The sequence below is a fragment of the Odontesthes bonariensis genome, chromosome 14, assembly GCF_027942865.1.
Source record: "Odontesthes bonariensis isolate fOdoBon6 chromosome 14, fOdoBon6.hap1, whole genome shotgun sequence".
Classification (NCBI taxonomy): Eukaryota; Metazoa; Chordata; class Actinopteri; order Atheriniformes; family Atherinopsidae; genus Odontesthes; species Odontesthes bonariensis.
In genome coordinates this window covers 9140611-9158859 of record NC_134519.1, presented here as the reverse complement: position 1 = coordinate 9158859, position 18249 = coordinate 9140611, and positions in this window count along the sequence as shown.

The window sequence follows — 18249 nt, the reverse complement described above, 5'->3', positions numbered from 1 at the left end:
AAGTTAAAAAAAAATAGAAGAATAATAAAGAAAAATCATAAATAAACACAAAATCTTTCACAAATCATAAATACTTGTAGCCCTCAAAAATTGCTTTAGAAACCATCCTTTTGAAAACCAAAAATGTACAATTTCTTACATTTATATTAGCATCATTCCATAATGAACCCCCAACAACAGATATGCATTTCTTTTTTGGCCTTTGCTACAGTAAATTTGCATATGTCTCTTAAATCATACTTTCTTTCTTGAGATGAGAAAAATCTTTGTATGCTGACTGGGAGTAACTTTGATTTAGCTCTATACATTATTTGCATTATTTTGTAATATACCAGATCATTGTACTTCATTGGGGGAGTATGTGCATAGTAATCAACCTTATTAATAATCCGTATGGCTCGTTTCTGTAGGAGAACCATTGCGTTATTGCATTTTCTTAGGATTATATCCTTCATATCGAATTAATCCTATTTTATTTTTCCTAGTATGTTTAGCAGATAAAAGACGTAGCATGATGATGGTGTCCTGGGCTCCCAGTTTGTTATACTGGACCTACATGAGTCTTTTTCTAAAGCTTCATGGTCAGCTGCAGATCAGAAGAGAACACATCTGTATATCAGCTCAGGGTTCACTGTTTTTTATTCTTAGTCAGGCATAGATCAGCATACAGCATGTTGGGCAGATACCTTTAATATTTCCTGGAGAAATGTTTAATTATATTGGTCCATCTGCATGTTTATAATTAAAAGTGAGTCTGTAAACTCTCCAAAAGTTTAAAACTGGGGCAATCCGAGTAAAAAAAATACATCTCCATTTGATTTATCACCATGGACACTTTTGTCTCTCTGCTCATGAATTAAACAAAGGAAAGAAGAAGAAAAGAAGATAAAAATAATGCTCGTGGGCGCCTTTTATTGAACTTGTGAAACAAACTGGTAGACGGTGACACAGCTTCCTGTTTTAATTAATTCAACTCAGTCTTCTGACACGGTTTGTGTTTGCTGAAAAGCAGCTTAAACTTTAACAACTGACTGAAAAGAAGAGTTTGATATAGAACGAATGCAAACACAGAGCACGCTCAGAACCTTTGTCGGGTACTGGTGGGCATTAGTCCAGACAATTTATTTAAAAATGACCAAACTGGAAATAGTTCTGAGCTCCTTTATCCTCCAACACAGCCTGAACCCTCTCAGACAGCTTTCTGTCCTTTCTTTAAGGAGTCTTCAGGAATAGTTCTCCAGGCTTCTTGAAGGACATCCCAAAGCTCTTCTTTGGATGTGGGCTGCCTTTTGTTCCGTTCTCCGCCAACATGATCCCACACTGCTTCAGTAATGTTGAGCTCCGGGCTCTGGGGAGGATTCATCCCTCCATCAGACCTGCTGCCACTGATTTTCAGCCCACTTCTTGTGTCCTTTGGCACAGCTCAGCCTTTTCTCCCTGTTTCCCTTCCTTAAGAACGGCTTCCTGACAGCCACCCTTCCATGGAGCCCATTTCTGATGAGGCTTGGGCCAACAGCAGATGGATCACTGAAGGTCCAGATGCATCTCTCAGCTCCTGTGTCAGGTCTTTGCTGGAGTTTTTCCTCTTACTTAAGGACATCACTTTCAGATCCTGTTCATCTGCTGTAGATAGTTCTTTAGGCCTGACACTTCTTCTTTTGTCCTCCACTTGTCCAGTTTCCTCAAATGTTTTAAGGACACACTGCACACCATGCTGAGATATGCCAAGTTTTCAGCTAACAGCTCTTTGGGAATCACCTTGTTGCTGCAGAAATCCTGTTTTCTGTCTGTCAGACTGTGTTATCTTTGCTGTTTTTCATAGATGCAACTAAAGAAATGGGAAGAAATCTTAATTCCAGTCTAAAACCCACAAAGAGCTTCTAGATTATTAATTTCTGGTGGCATAAAGCAGTTTAATCATTTAATTTATATTAATTGTTCCAAAATTAGTCATTAGATTATATCTTATATTCCTTTTTTAAGCTTTAAATTGAATCTTATTTACTTTTTCTTGATGTTGTATAACATGTAATTCTTATTATTGTATGTTTTTTTCCTACTTTTCTACGTGATAACGTTCATTATTTTGGGATTAGGATTTTTTTTAAACTGAATTTCATATATTAATTTGACTCTTTTGGTAACTGAAAACAGTTTTAATGTAAATGTACAAAAAAGTTGAAACTATGAAGCTGTTTTTAAGAGATGCAGCTAAAGAAATGGGAACAAATTATGTGTCTCTGTGACAGACTGCTGGGAACAAAGTCCCCAAAGGTACAATTTAAAATGGCTTCTTTGCTAAGTTGTCTGTTATGTGTGGACACAACACAACACTTTTCCTAATGAGACTATTTACATGCAGTCAATGCAGTCACTTTCCCACTTTATTGTGGAACAAGGTTTAAAGGATAAGACCGGTTTTTTGACATTGGGCCCTTGATTTCACATTATAACATGATGTTCTACTCACCCCTGCTTGTTGTTGAACATTTGGAGCTGTTTCGAAGATATTCGCGAGGCGTCTGGCTGCTCTCTTGAGATATTCGGCCATGAAACGGTTTCCTATGGGCAAGCTTATACAGGCACAAACTATGCTGTTTATAATTTATTAATTACTCTACACTAGCACTGATAACGTGGAGGTGCGTCGCTTACTTAAAAAAATCCGGGTTACTGTAATTTTGATTTTTTTGTCGTAAAGTGGGTGTTACTGACTTCCTCGTCGTGCTACTGCCACAGACAGCCCACAGACCTGCTGCCTATTTATTCATTCGGCTAAAATTCAAAATTAGTAACCCGGATTTTTTTTAAGTAAGCGACGCACCTCCACGTTATCAGTGCTAGTGTACAGTAATTAATAAATTATAAACAGCATAGTTTGTGCCTGTATAAGCTTGCCCATAGGAAACCGTTTCAAGGCCGAATATCTCAAGAGAGCAGCCAGACGCCTCGCGAATATCTTCGGAACAGCTCCAAATGACCAACAACAAGCAGGGGTGAGTAGAACATCATGTTATAATGTGAAATCAAGGGCCCAATGTCAAAAAACCGGTCTTATCCTTTAAGGCTGTTTTATTGCCACCTGACCAATCGCTTCATCTTTCCACCTCATGGGAAAGTGGTTGGGCCAACTGTCACCATTTCAAACTTACTTTGAATAATGATGAAGCATGGGAGTGGCTTGATTTCCCAGCTGTTCAAAAACAGCTGAGTCAAAATAGAGTTTTGAAAACTAGTTGAGCTGTTAAGATGGATTACTTGACATTCTGTTCGCTTTGCAGAAATCTGACAGAGATCCTCGAAGGAAAGGAGCCAACATTAGTTTACAGAGTTAAGCTCAAGAAAAGCTCGCAGGCACAGGAAATAAATCTGACTTTCATTTGAATCGATTTGTTTCAGATTCCTCCGAGGTGACCAGGTAAAGCGTTGGCTGCCATGATAGACAGTGGCTTGATGGTCTCAGACGCATGTCTGAGTGCTGAAACAGAGTGACAGCTCAACCTCCCTCAACCCTCTGGTCATCACTTCGACGTCATGCTGTGCCAGTGACCTTTGATCCCTGACAACATCGAGCCTCACAATATTCAATGACATGTAGAGGACATATCTATGAAAAGGAAAAACAATAGATTTAACATCTTCTCGAATGTCATAAGAGCTTGGATGACCTGGATGATTCATCAAGCTTCCACAAGGTTAAAACGTTAAAGTGACTGATTCTTCAGCTGAGTTGTGGGTTTATTTTGTCTTTCAGGTTGGAAAAACCTCTTGAGAAAAAATGTTTAATTTGCAGATATACATCTGCACATAAAGTAAAAAGTAGGGCTGGGCGAGTTAACTTGTTATTATCGCGTTAACTCGCGTTAATTATTTAACGTTGATAAATATTTTCTCGCGCATTAACGCAGGCTTTATCTATCAATAAAAAAATTTTTTAAATTCTTTTCAATTTAAAAAAAAAATTGTTTTGGGGGGGCTTTTGTGCCTTTAATGGATAGGAAAGTTCAGTGAGACAGGAAGCAGGGGGCAGAGAGAGGGGGAATGACATGCAGCACAGGGCTGTCCGAAGCGGGACTCAAACCGGGGCCAGCTGCAGCGAGGACTGTAGCCTCTGTACGTGGGGCGCCTGCTCAACCCACTACGCCACAGACCATACCTGTTTTCCATCCATCCATTATCTATACCGCTGAATCCGTCGATCGGGTCGCGGGCGGGCTGGAGCCTATCCCAGCAGTCAATGGGCGAGAGGCGGGGTACACCCTGGACAGGCCGCCAGTCCATCGCAGCATACCTGTTTTATTATTTATTTTATTATTGTAAAAGTCTGTTGCTCACAGGCTTTTATTTTGTAAAAGTCTGTTGCTGTCTGCTGTGGAACCGGAAAAGAAAGTAATCGGCGGATCCACCAAACATGGAGAAGGGTACGGAACTTTTACTCGGCCATTTTCATTTTAAAGTTCTTCCTGACGGCGGAGTCGACAGAACCAAAGTCATCTGTAAACACTGCCAAGTTGAATTGTCTTCTCAGCGTAGTAGTTCCAGTCTAAAATATCACTTAAAGGCAAAACACACAACTGATAGCAGCAAGTCATTCAAGGAAACAGACAGTGGAGCGAGGCTTCTACATAAAAACTACAGAAAGATGCTGATGTTAAAAGTGTGTTTGCACAACAAATGTTATGGCACTTTCATTCATATGGCAGCACATTTAAAATAAAACTAAATGCTAAAAGCTATACACTACTTTTGGATTCATTTTTGGATTTTGCGTACAAATGCGATTAATCGCGATTAATCAGGGAAATCATGTGATTAATTAGATTAAACATTTTAATCGTTGCCCAGCCCTAGTAAAAAGATTTCACAGTGTTTCAGACCTGAGAGCGCTGCCTCTTTTTGGCAAAATCTCAAGTCATGCATCAAACTGGCACACCAACAAGATCTGGGAGCTCCAGTTTATCATCCCTGGCCTCCCTAGAATCATAGCTTTCCAAGTTAACTTAAAACCGTTCATCTCCGATTGTTGAGCTGATAAAACACGAGACAAAGTGTTAACTCTTTTCTCAAGTTAAGTGAACTTTTTTAAGTTTTTAATTCCAACTTCCATGAAGCAGTGAGTGCAGCACGATGAGAAGCCGTGGGTGGTGGTGGTAATTATCGGTGGTTCACCATGACAGACTTTGTTTCTGAAACACAAGTTTGCGACTAACAGATGGAGCAACCAGATGGCTAAAGAAGCCTCTTCATGCCTACTAATCCATTTTCACAGATTATCCTACCGCTCATTTAAATAATGCTGTTTGCAAAGTGGCCACGGGAGAATTCATGTGTGATGTGTTCAGTGAAGGAGCGAAAAGTGGTATTACGTAGCCTGAAGCTTTGAAAAACAGCACATTTGCAGTGGTGACATCCGTATGAAACCGACTTTTTATAGACCGTGCGATGAATTGTGGGACGTTGCAGCACAGAATTAATCAAAGTAATCACACAAAGCCCACTGGAAGGTTCCTTCCCATGTTTTTCAAGACAAAATATAAAGAGTCAAGCAAGATGAAAACGTCTCGGGGAGTTTGGTGTAAAAAATGAAGACGTGTAGAGTCCTGAGTTGATGAGCTGCTGGGAGAATCTGTCAATTAGCTCTGTGAAACTCTCCCATCACATCGCAAATTCGTTTAGTTTAGCCACCTTTCTGTCTTCTCTCTGAAACCAAACTGTCTATCATATCCATCACAGACGCAACGCTGTGGCTTGAAGACAAAGAGATGTGAGGAAAACAATCATTTGACAGCCTGTTTTTTTTTTAATATTGCTGACAAGGCTGACAGTTTTTGCAAGGCTTGAGAAGGTTTCAGTAATGCAAAAACACCTTTGTTTTTGCTTTGATAACAGCTTTTCACACTCTTTACTCTCTCACCTTTGGTACGTGGAGCTTCTCCAACAGTCTTGATGCCTGACTGAGCTACATGGGATCAATTAGAAGACACATCTGACACTTACAAGTGGGGAACAACCTTAAAGGGATAGTTCGCCTCTTTTGACATGAAGCTGTATGACATCCCATATTAGCAATATCATTTATGAACATTGACTTACCCCCTGCTGCGTCCTGTGAGCCGAGTTCCAGCCTCGTTTTGGCGTCCACGAAGGTAGTCCGGCTAGTTGGCTGGGGCCACAAAAATAAAGCGTCTTGCTTCTCAAAAAAATATGCGTTCAAAAGAGTAATACATTTGCATCACAAAATCGTTTTGCATGAAAAAGTCAGACCTCACTTCGCTTGGCGCTATTTTTGCCTCCCTTGATATCAATGTGTCCAATGTAAAACTGTGCAGACCGAGCAGTCCCCTGCTTCCGAGCAGCAAACACCGTAACAGGTGCGGCTATCGCTAGGTGGCTTGACTAGCCGGACGCCAAAACGAGGCTGGAACTCGGCTCACAGGATACAGCAGGGGGTAAGTCAATGTTCATAAATGATATTGCTAATATGGGACGTCATACAGCTTCATGTCAAAAGAGGCGAACTATCCCTTTAAAGCTTCGGTAGAGCAAGAAACTGTGGGCAGAAATTTAAAGGGGCTTTTTGTTATTATGTAATATTTGGCTTTTGGGGGGTTAGTTTGGGGAATACACCTTTTTTTGGTTGTTTATGATATTTAGTATTGTTTGAGTTAATTTGGGTATTTAATTATGCTTTTATTTTGAAAGCACTGGTTAGCTGGGGCGCACTGGGACAGTTTACTTAGATGGGCAGGCAGTCACAGGTGAGGAGGCACCTGGGAGGGCTAATGGTTTTTTACCAGGGCAAGAGAGGCGACAAAGCCCATTGTTCTTTGTTCGTTTGCTTGGTTGGAGCAATAAACCTAAAGAAACCAAATTTTTTGGCCTGGACAATGGACTCATTTCTCCTGCGTAAATTCACTCCATACGTGTCTCACTGGTCGTTTGTTTTGATTTAGTTTATTATGGTTTTGACAATTTTTAGTTTTGATTATTGACACTAAGGACGAATAGCCATTACATAAAGTAAATTGGCTTGTTTTTCCACAAATGTCACGAGGTCAGTGAACATTACTCTGTATCCATTTTGCTCCTGTAGATTACATGCAACACTCCTCCACTTCTCACGTAGCTTGTAAGGAAGCTTCATCACAATAATTTTGAGATTATCTGCTGTGTCAAATTGGAGTAAAATGGATTCAAGTCAATTCATTTTTATTTATATATTGCCAAATACAACAAATGTCATCTCAAGGCACTTAAATGATAAAGTCCAATTCAAGTCAATTGGAATTCAATTAATTGTAATCATAATTATTTATAATATAATCCAATTCGTTCACATAAAGCCAATTCAAAAACACTTTCCTAGCTAAGGAAACCAACAGATTGCACCGAAACTTGTCTTCAGTCCAATCTCCCGTCCTGAGCGTGCCTGAGGCGACTGTGGAGAGGAACGACTCCCTTTGAACAGGCAGAAACCTCTGACAGAACCAGAACCAGGAAGGGTGGCCATCCGCCTCCACCAGCTGGGGTTTGAGAAGACAGAAAAGAGGGGAAAAAACCCACTGTAACACCATTCAAAGGATATCTGTGGGAACAGGGAAACACGAGTTAATGACCACAATAATATCACATGTACATAACATCATTTGAGAAATTAAACGGGGGAAAAGAGAGTAAAGTGAGGAAAATTGTGACAGATGAGGCCCCCCAGCAGTCTGGGCCTATAGCAGCTTAATGTTTCAGGATCACCTGAGCCATCCCTAACTATAAGCTTTATCAAAAAGGAAAGTTTTAAGCCTGGTCTTAAAAGTGGAGAGGGTGTCTGCTTCCTGGACATTTACTGGCAGCTTATTCCACAGAGAGGGGCCTGATAACTGAAGACTCTGCCTCCAAAACTGGCAGCTGGTTCCACAGAGAGGGGCCTGATAACTGAAGACTCTGCCTCCAAAACTGGCAGCTGGTTCCACAGAGAGGGGCCTGATAACTGAAGGCTCTGCCTCCCTTTCTACTTTTAGAAACTCTGGGAACCTCAAGTAAACCTGCAGTTTGGGAACAAAGTGCTCTGTTAAGAAAATATCTTATAATGAGATCTTTAAGATATGATGGAGCTCGGTCATTAAGAGCTTTATATGTGAGGAGAAGAATCTTAAATTCTATTCTGAATTTAACAGGGAGCCAATGAAGAGAAGATAAAACTGGAGAAATATGATCTCTCCTGTTAGTTCTCATCAAAACTCTGGCTGCAGCATTTTGGATCAGCTGAAGGCTTTTCAGAGAATATGTGGGACAGCCCAATAATAAAGAATTACAGTAGTCCAATCTTGAAGTAACAAATGCCATTTTCTGCATCACTCTGAGACAAGATGTTCCTGATTTTAACAATTTTACGAAGATGCAGAGTAATGTTCACTGACCTTGTGACATTTGTGGAAAAACAAGCCAATTTACTTTATGTAATGGCTATTCGTCCTTAGTGTCAATAATCAAAACTAAAAAATGTCAAAACCATAATAAACTAAATCAAATCAAACGGCCACTGAGACACCTAGGGAGTGAATTTACGCAGGAGAAATGAGTCCATTGTCCCGGCCATTTTTTAGTTTTGATTGTTGACACTAAGGACGAATAGCCATTACAGGCAGAATGCAAGCACAGCAGAAAAACGAGTGCCAAGCAAGTCAAGTTAGTCACGCGGCTTGTGCCTGGTGTGCACCTCCCCAGAAATGTAACCACATGTCGCACTAAAACCGACCGTAACTGTGACCGGTCAGCTTGGAGTACAGTAAAATGTAAGAGGCTTTAACTGTATTGGTTTTGCCCATAAAGCTAGAACAATGATCAGGGTTCCACCTGCTGCTATTTTCTCTATTGTGTTCTCAAGCCCAGTCCTGTGTCGTCATGCCAACGTGGAAAATATCAAAAGCTTTCAGCAATTAAATGTGTTTTATTGAGTTTAAAACATAAAAAAAAAGATGCGTTCCTGAACTTAAACAAGAGCATTTAATGCCCAACACCGAGCGCTGAAAGAAGAAACTAGAAACTCTGCAGGAAAGACATAAAGCAAAGCTTTAAAAATTTAAATTGGCTTTGCTCTTATACGTTATGAATTCATATTCTGTATTTGACTAAATAATCTATGTTCCTAGTTTTTACTTTTCCACTGCTCATATAAACGCAATGTATGTCCGAGACTTCAAGGTGACATAGCGGGACTAAATAACTGGGTCAGATAAAGCGTCTGGGAAAGCAGATGCATGTGATAGTGCCGAGCCGGACCGGGGGACAGAGAGAGAGGGAGAACGAAGAAGGGAAAAAAGGAACAGAAAAATGAAGAGACAAACATAGAAAACAATGAAAAACCAGACAACCAGCTGCTACACCTGTAAAAACAAAACTGAAGACAATCCACGGCTTTTGTGGGGAATCCAGCCTTAGAGGCACCAGGAGCACCTGTAGCCAGACAAGCAGAGAACAAACACACAAACAAACAAACAAAAAAACACAAGCAGCAGCAATCTCATATAATGCAACTGTGTGTAAAGATGACCTTAAACCACAGGACAACACAACAACTGCTTAGCAGAACTTTTGAAGAGATCCATTTCATCTGAGTCAGGTGTGTTGAAGCAGGGAAACATCTCAAACCGGCAGGGCAGCGGCCCACCAGGACCGACTTTGGACATGTAACTAAATGTGCAACGGGACCTGAACAAAGGCAAAGAACTCCAAGAAACCAAGACGAAACGCAAGCTAAAACTCAACAAAAGCCATAGAAATGTCAAACCGAGTACTTTTATTCTACATTCTTAATGCCTGTCCCTCACCTGGTACTTTTAATGTATAATGCAGTCGAATCAAGACAAAATACTAGACTAGATGTCAAAAACAGCAGTGTGAAGCCTGGATTTAAAAAGTCTCGTCACCCTTTGACACCGTATAACTATGCTTTCCTGTCACCTGGGTGTCGCCTGCTGCCGTTAAAGAGATGGCTGGTAATATGCATCAGTTCTCCATCCGTCAGAAAGTGATGAGAACGCATTGATTTTCCCTTTAAAGTCCCATTTAAATGCACTGTTCAACAATCATACACATAGACTCCACAAACATCTTCCCTCTTTTACATTAAAGCAAGATATTCGACAGTTATTACCTCCCAACATACCCGTAAAACAAGATTGTTGCAGTTGTTGTATTTCACAAAACCTCAGCAAGAGCCTTAAAAAAGTTGAACTAATTTAGAGGAGTTGGGAGGAGAAGTTCTCATGGGAGGTGAGTCTTCTCAGTGCATAGTTCTTTCTGGGTTTTATTGCTTTCTCTCCATACTTTCTCTCAGAAAACGACACATCTTTACTTTGTTTTCATGCGCAGCTGTTGAAGAAACGTTGTGAAAGAATCACTCCCCCGCCCCTCTGGAGGACTGTGGTTTCCATGCACAACAACCAGTGATGCGAAGCCAAGTGCTCAGTCATTACATTAACACGAGCCCCTAACCCTGCACATATTCTCCCTACCAATTAGTGCCATCTTTGCCTAAAGTCAACTCTGTCAGCTCTGATCAAGACAGTCCGTCTTCTCAAAGATGACGAACATCCATGTCAGCACCTCGAGGCCACGCTTTGAGGACGGAGGAGCCGACACATGGAAAAGGACACTGGAGAGGTGAAGGGCGAAGGGGAAATTAGGGAGAAAGAAAAAACTGTGGGCCACAGTTCTTACGTTTGATCGTTTTCCATCTGATGTGTCTCTCGAAAAGTTTTAAAAGTGCTGCTTTCGTCTTGGATTTTCTGTCCTAAAGTTTGAGCTGAAACATGGAAGCTGTGTGTGTTCTTGAGACATCTGCTGAATATTATACAAATTCCAGTAAATTCCAGCAGCTTTTTGTATTTGTCACTGCAGATAAATTGGGCATATAGTTCAGTGCCTGGCTCAAAGGCATTGTAGCATATGCCCCATTTGCAGCTATTTATGAACACACAGTTTGCTGTATTTGGTTATATGTAGGGCTGGTTGAGTTGACTCGTAATTATCCCATTAACTTGTTAATCATTTAACGCCGATACATTTTGTATCGCGCATTAACGCAGGTTTTATTATTTATTTTATTATTGTAAAAGTCTTGCTCACAGGCTTTTATTAAACTGCATTTCATTGGCTTGTACCTGTACTTGCTCTTTGACAATAAATTGAATCTAATCTAATCTAATCTATTGTAAAAGTCTGTTTCTCACAGGCTTTTATTTTGTAAGAGTCTGTTGCTGTCTGCTGTGGAACCGGAAAAGAAAGTAATCGGCGGATCCACCAAACATGGAGAAGGGTACGGAACTTTTACTCGGCCATTTTCATTTTAAAGTTCTTCCAGACGGCGGAGTCGACAGAACCAAAGTCATCTGTAAACACTGCCAAGTTGAATTGTCTTCTCAGCGTAGTAGTTCCAGTCTAAAATATCACTTAAAGGCAAAACACACAACTGATAGCAGCAAGTCATTCAAGGAAACAGACAGTGGAGCGAGGCTTCTACATAAAAACTACAGAAAGATGCTGATGTTAAAAGTGTGTTTGCACAACAAATGTTATGGCACTTTCATTCATATGGCAGCACATTTAGAATAAAACTAAATGCTAAAAGCTATACACTACTTTTGGATTCATTTTTGGATTTTGCGATTAATCGCGATTAATCAGGGAAACCATGTGATTAATTAGATTAAAATTTGAATCGTTGCCCAGCCTTATTTGTTTTTTCATATTATATTTTTTCAAATTAATTTGGGAACACAGTAATTAACTCTTTCGACCATGGGGGGGCAATGCCCTCCCTGCCCTCCCGCAAACTACGCCGATGGTCAGTGGTGTTACGGAAAGCAAGAAAAATGTAAGAATTGTAAAACAGCTTGACACACAGCCAGTAATGGTCCCTTATGTTTAATTAGCTTTCTGGAACTTGTCCTGTAACATATCTTATTAAACAACGCGTCAGACAAACTGTTCCCAGAGAAATGTGCAAGCTGCTGATGTCAGTTTCCAGGCTGCAGCCCTTTCCACAGCTTGTAATAATTTCATCCAGTAAATGCTGACTGTGGCTGTGTTTCTTCACTCTTCATAACCGCTAACCCCTCAAGATAGTATACGACATGAAAGACGTTGGTGCAGCTTCTGTCGTGTTGCCTTTAGTTTGTTCACTGTCGTCTTCAGAGCCCGAAGGGGCAAGTGAATGGGTGGAGTTGGAGAGTTAAACCGTTTTGGCATCAGGTCTGTTTTGGCTCAAGCTTAATTTCCTCATTTCAACTGAGATATTTTCTTTAACTTGTTTTCTGTGCCTCTAAGTAGCAGCATCATTTGATGTTTTTTAGTGGCTCACATTAACACATACAACAGTGTTTGCATCACCTCGCCAGAAAAAATATTTCACTGTAATATTTTCCTTTGTTTTAAAATCTTTTTTAGAGTACAGTCTGCAGATTAACTTTATGACGCAAGTCTAACGTCTTCTCATGAAATTGAAATAGTTTTTTTTCCCCCTTCGACAGTTGCATGAATCACCCAGGGTGAGATATAGAGTTCACTGCCGGTGCTGTTTGTAATCTTAACTGATGAGTGAAAGCAGCCTAATTAGAGAGCAGTTAAAAGCACTGGAGGATATATGTTCCACGACACTGTTTCAGAAGGCAGAATCAAGTACACGATGATATAATTCTTCCCATTTATTAAAACCTCTGCAACACATTTAAGAGCAGGATGAAAAATGGACAGTGCGACAGTGGGACAAACAAAACTAAATGCTGAGTGGATGAGGTGATAGAGCTATTTGCCCCTTGGCCTGTTGGCAAATAGGTTATTACAAAGTTTACATGAGATTAAACAGCCTACTGATGAGAAAGATCAGATCTGAGTGCTTTAAGGCCTCAGTATGCTTCTCCGTCGCTATCCCTCAATCCGTCTCCGTAGTCCGTCCTTTCGAAGTCGGATACGAAAGGCAGTTCACCTCCCGATCAGTAGGCGTCGCTACGTTAAACGACCCAATCTCGCGACGTCTATGGTGAAAGTCGTTGATTGATTGTTCACCTTCCGGCTCCGTTCCACTCCTCACAGTGAACAATGGCGACCGAGAGAGAAAGACTGTTGTTGGAGTTGGAGCTTGTTGATATTGAAATACAAATAATTTTGACCAAATGTTGACCGGCACACAGGAAACTCTTATAACCGGAAGTGCGTTGCTCACTGCGGCTAGCTTTAGTAGCGCTGAACTCGTGGGAACAAAATTGTAAATAGCCGGTATTTTGTCAGGTTTTCAACACGTTGGGGATCTAAACGACTACTTTCTCGCCTGAAAATGTTTCAAATGTTGCTAAAGTTTACAGAGTTTAGAGCTTAAGCGAAACCAGCTTCAGGCCGGCTGATTTCGGCTCGGGCAGGAACAAAATGCATTGTGGGTAAATGCTCTGTATACTGTCTGATCGATCAGTATGCCATATGCAGAATGGAAGTATGCAGTTTGCAAGTATGTAGTATGTAGTATGTAGTATGCGGTTTCGAACACAGCCAGTGTCTATAAACAATGGCACGTCAACCCCAACCTAATCCAGCTCAGGGTCGCAGGGGGGCTGGAGCCTATCCGAGCTGATATTAAGGCAGGGATTTCCAAAGTCAGTCCTCGATTCAGATGAGATGGATCTCTTCTAAAGATTGTTAAGTTCTGCACAAGCCTGCTGATGATGCACTGGTCTGAATCAGGTGTGTTGAAGCAGGGAAACATCTAAAACCTGCAGGGCGGCGGCCCTTGAGGACCCGATGTGGACATCCCTGTATTAGGGCCACGTGGAGACGCTCCCCCTGAAGTGTAGCTGAAATATCTCAGTCATCCCCTGGTGATTAGTTGCCGAACGAGTTCTAAACTCTTTATGTTGCTGCTCTTTATGACATACACCTCCTGTAAATTAGTTTTTTTGTCAAATTTAATCTACATGAACATTGACACCCTGCACAATACTTTTACCTTAAGCATTTGGCTTGTTATTTGAAGGACCTGTCAAAAGATTAAAATGCATATAATAAGTGGTATTATACGCATTGCCTTGAGATCCCGCTGTGTTCACAGAATTGTCTTTAAACCATTGTCTCATGTGAAAAGTGTCACTTTAAAACGTTTTAGACCTCCCTGGTGTACGTTCTTCTATCAACTGCTCTCTGTGAAGCAGGTGCTACATTTATAGATGATTGAACTAGCTCTGAAGCAAGGCCATTAACACAACAAAAATATCCATTTTATGAATGAAAAATCATACAAAAGGATCAAATATTAATGATTTGTACATCTCACATCGTTGTTATTTCATTGGCTTCCGATCAAAAATGTTCTCAGCTTGTTTGTATAATGACATCAGGGATTTTGAAGGTTGATTGGGTTCTCTGGCCCCAAATGGTTACCCTGGAAGGATGGATTGGATGGAAACAAACAATATGTTTTATGGTTCTGGACACTTTCCTAATGTGAGCCACAAATTTGAACTGGGAATCCAAAACAACTCAATATGCATTCTGAATGGTGAATGCAGATCAGGCCACTGAAACTCACCAATCAGAGCAGTGGACTTAAATAATATGCAAATGTGTGGAGGCTGTTAGCAGCTCGTAAACTACTTCAAGGGGACTTTTAGAGAGAAAGACCAACTTAGGTGAGTGATGCAAAGTAAACAACTGCAGCTCATTCAGAACTCTGCTGCTCGAGTCCTCACTAAGACCAAAGAAGTGGACCCCATCAGTCCAGCTCTGAGGTCTTTACACCATCTTTTTACACATCTTTTTTTTTCTCTTTACACTGGCTGCCTGTCCATCAGAGGACAGACTTTAAAGTTCTGATGCTGGTCTATAAAGCTCTGAACGGTTCAGGACCAGAATACATCAGTGACATCCTGACCCAGTATGAACCTTCCAGACCCCTCAGGTCATCTGGATCCGGTCTTCTATCAGTTCCCAGAATCAGAACCAGACATGGAGAAGCTGCATTCAGCTTCTATGCTCCACATGTCTGGAACAAACTCCCAGAAAGCCTCAGATCAGCTGAAACACTCAGTGTGTTTAAGACACACCTATTTTTAGCTGCATTTGAATAAAGCTCCAAATCTGAAGCTTGAGTTTCAAAAGTTAATCACATTTTAACTCTTGATTTAATCTGTTGTTCTTCTTTCTTTCTTTTTTGAAAGAAAATTTAAATCACGCTTTTTATTTCTACTGTTTTAATGTATCTGTAAAGCACTTTGAATCACCGTATTGTTGAATTGTGCTATACAAATAAACTTGTCTTTACACAAAAAGTGTTCATGTTGTGAACCTATAAACATCCACGTTGCTATGCATGGAACGCAAGAACAGTCAATGCAAATGGAACATTATTTATTATGATGTTACTATAATGAGCTTCCCTAAAATATTGTGGGTGTATGAACTGGATGGCTAAACTTTCATTTGACAGCAAATATCAACCCCAATGATTGCAAAACATTCCTCCTCTTTTGATTGTGTAAGAAATCTTCATTGATTGTGTCTGAGGTTTGAATTTTTATTGTAATTTAAAAAAAAAAAAAAAAGAAATCACATCCACACAGTGCGCTGCTTGCAAAGATAGCCTTTATCATCATCTTTTGTATGACATTCATGGTGTCTCAATACAAATATACGAGTTCAATAAAGACAATACTCAGCATAATGTCAGTCAACATCAAATATGAAATCACTCAACACTGTGTGTGTTCTAAATGGCTGTATATACACTCGACCACTTGTAGTCGCTTAGACGTCCAATCACACAAAACGTAACGTGGTGACATTGTTGCACGATTTCGGTAACACTTCTTAAGGCATACAGCTTCCTTAAAACTTATTCTCAGGGCTGTTTGTATAGCTTTTGCAGCTTAGGAGCAATCTCTTAAAATGTAGAATAAAGGGCTGTTTGTTTTGCATCTTTTTCCAAAAAAAAGTTATGATCTGCCTTCAATTACACGATCATGACCGTGAGCAGCAAATCAAAATAAAACGGGGTTTCTTCGAGCTTTAGATGTTGTATATTTGTTGAGTTTTTCTCCAAACTTTATCTGAAATGTGGTGTTCCACACAGTCATGTCACAGGCCCCCATAACTCATTATGTTAACAAGCATGCATGCAGCATAATTTATGAGTATAATAGTAATATCATCTGTTGTGCAGATGATGCTGAGGTTTATCTATAAAACAAGGAACTGTACAAACTTTTATCCACCAGATTTTATCCACTGTTATCTGAGCATAATTTTACTTTGGAGTAATATATATATATATAAAAAAAGAAAGAATATACATGAAACATAACTCAAAGTGTGATGATATTCTGTATGCCTTAAGAGTCAGCTTTTCTGTATCCTGGCAACAATAAAACACAACATGTAAAAGAATCTGCAAAAGTGAGCTTTTCATTTTTTTTACATCGGAATACAATCTAGAATAAGAATTACACTTACTGCCATTTACATAAAGCAATTAAATAAGCCAAACATGGAGAATATCATGCAACAGCTGCACACATGGCTGCATGAATAAAAGCAACATCCCTCCTATTAATAAGCAATTACCAGCATCCACCAGCCACTTCTAATCTAACTGCCGGCTGTCTCCTGAAGCAGAATCTCCTGCTTCTGTTAGAGGAAAATGGCACGAAAACACGTTTTTTTTGCAAACTATGTTTAGAAGTCGGTACCACGGCAACGGTGCTTTATCAGTTTGTAAGATGAGCGTGAGGACGGCAGAATGGTGTTTTATTTCACATTTTCTGTCACCTGCAGAGGCAGAGAGTTGCTGTGGCATTATGTGCTGCACACTGTTTTCAGCCTAATAAACCAAACGCTTCGGGTCATTTCTACAATGAAAATGTAGGTGAATGTTAACTGGTTAAAATGAAACACGACTATCATGGACTGAATCAGTACATTCCAGCCTTGTTCAAGGCATGTGGAGAATGAAAGCCACATGCTCTGTTGATAATAAATGGATTTCACACCATGCTTTGTGTGTCAGACACAGTTGAAATGAACCTGATACGAACACGAATCCATTCATTAAACGCTCAAACTCAAAAATAACTCAACTGAAAACAGTAATTTGAATCAGCAAAGGGTTTTAACTGACACGTCGAGCACATTTCTTGAGATTTTTTCTCCTTCATTATTGTTTTCTCTTCAAGTATTTAGGATTTGGCTTCCAACTGTCGGGCATTTGCATTTCTTCAAATAAAAACAGAACTGCAGGCTGCATGTATTTAACTGTGGGATGTCACGGAGAGAGGATTTTCTGCAGTGTTGTGGGTGGCTGTGATCAGAATCTCTACATCAGCAAGTGAAAGAGGATGGATATCCTTCTTTAAGTCCAAACAAACCTCCACTTCAATAATTTAGAGTGAGAAAATTGTTCCATTTGTGCTTCAGAAAACAGACGAGCGCATCCCACACTGGCTTCCCACCACAGCCTCAGTCTGTTCAGAATGCAGGTTGGAAATATGTCAAATAAATCCTGCAACTCCCCGAGCAGAAGCTCCCATAATGTGTAAAAAAAAAAAAATTAGTACAGATGCAGTCTGGGGATGACAGCTGAGGTCAGACCAAAGAACATCCTACCAGCCTCAACACGAGCGCCTTGTGGACACGCCTGCGCTGTTTTCTTATCGTGGAGCACTGAGAAAAGTGTCAAAACCATCCAAGCATACGCACAGTTCTTAAGAAAAGCAGCTCCTTAAATGTACATTAAAATTACACCGTTTTCCAAACAACCGCGTATTCACTGGTGTTTGTAGCATCAGCTCAGACAGCCTGAGCCTATGTGCTACCCGGGTCAAATTAAGTCAAGTATTAAGTATTAAATTGGTGGGTCTGAGCATTATGGACTAATTGGAAAATAAAGCCACATCTCTATTCAGCTTAAACTCGTCTTTGCAGTCGTGGGTTTGCTTTATGAAGCCTGATGGGCTGGACCCAAAGTTCAAAGGGCTTCGTTAAAGTTGTCCACTTGGTAAAAACTGGGGTTTTCTGTCCAATAATATTATATGATACAGATACAGCATTTTACACCAAGGTCAATGCAATGTGTTCCCCAACATTAACTCGGAGTATTGGATTATTGGATTATTTTATAAATTATTATGATTACAATTAATTTAATTCCAATTGGCTTGAATTGGACTTTATTATTTAAGTGCCTTGAGATGACATTTGCTGTGTTTGGCGCTA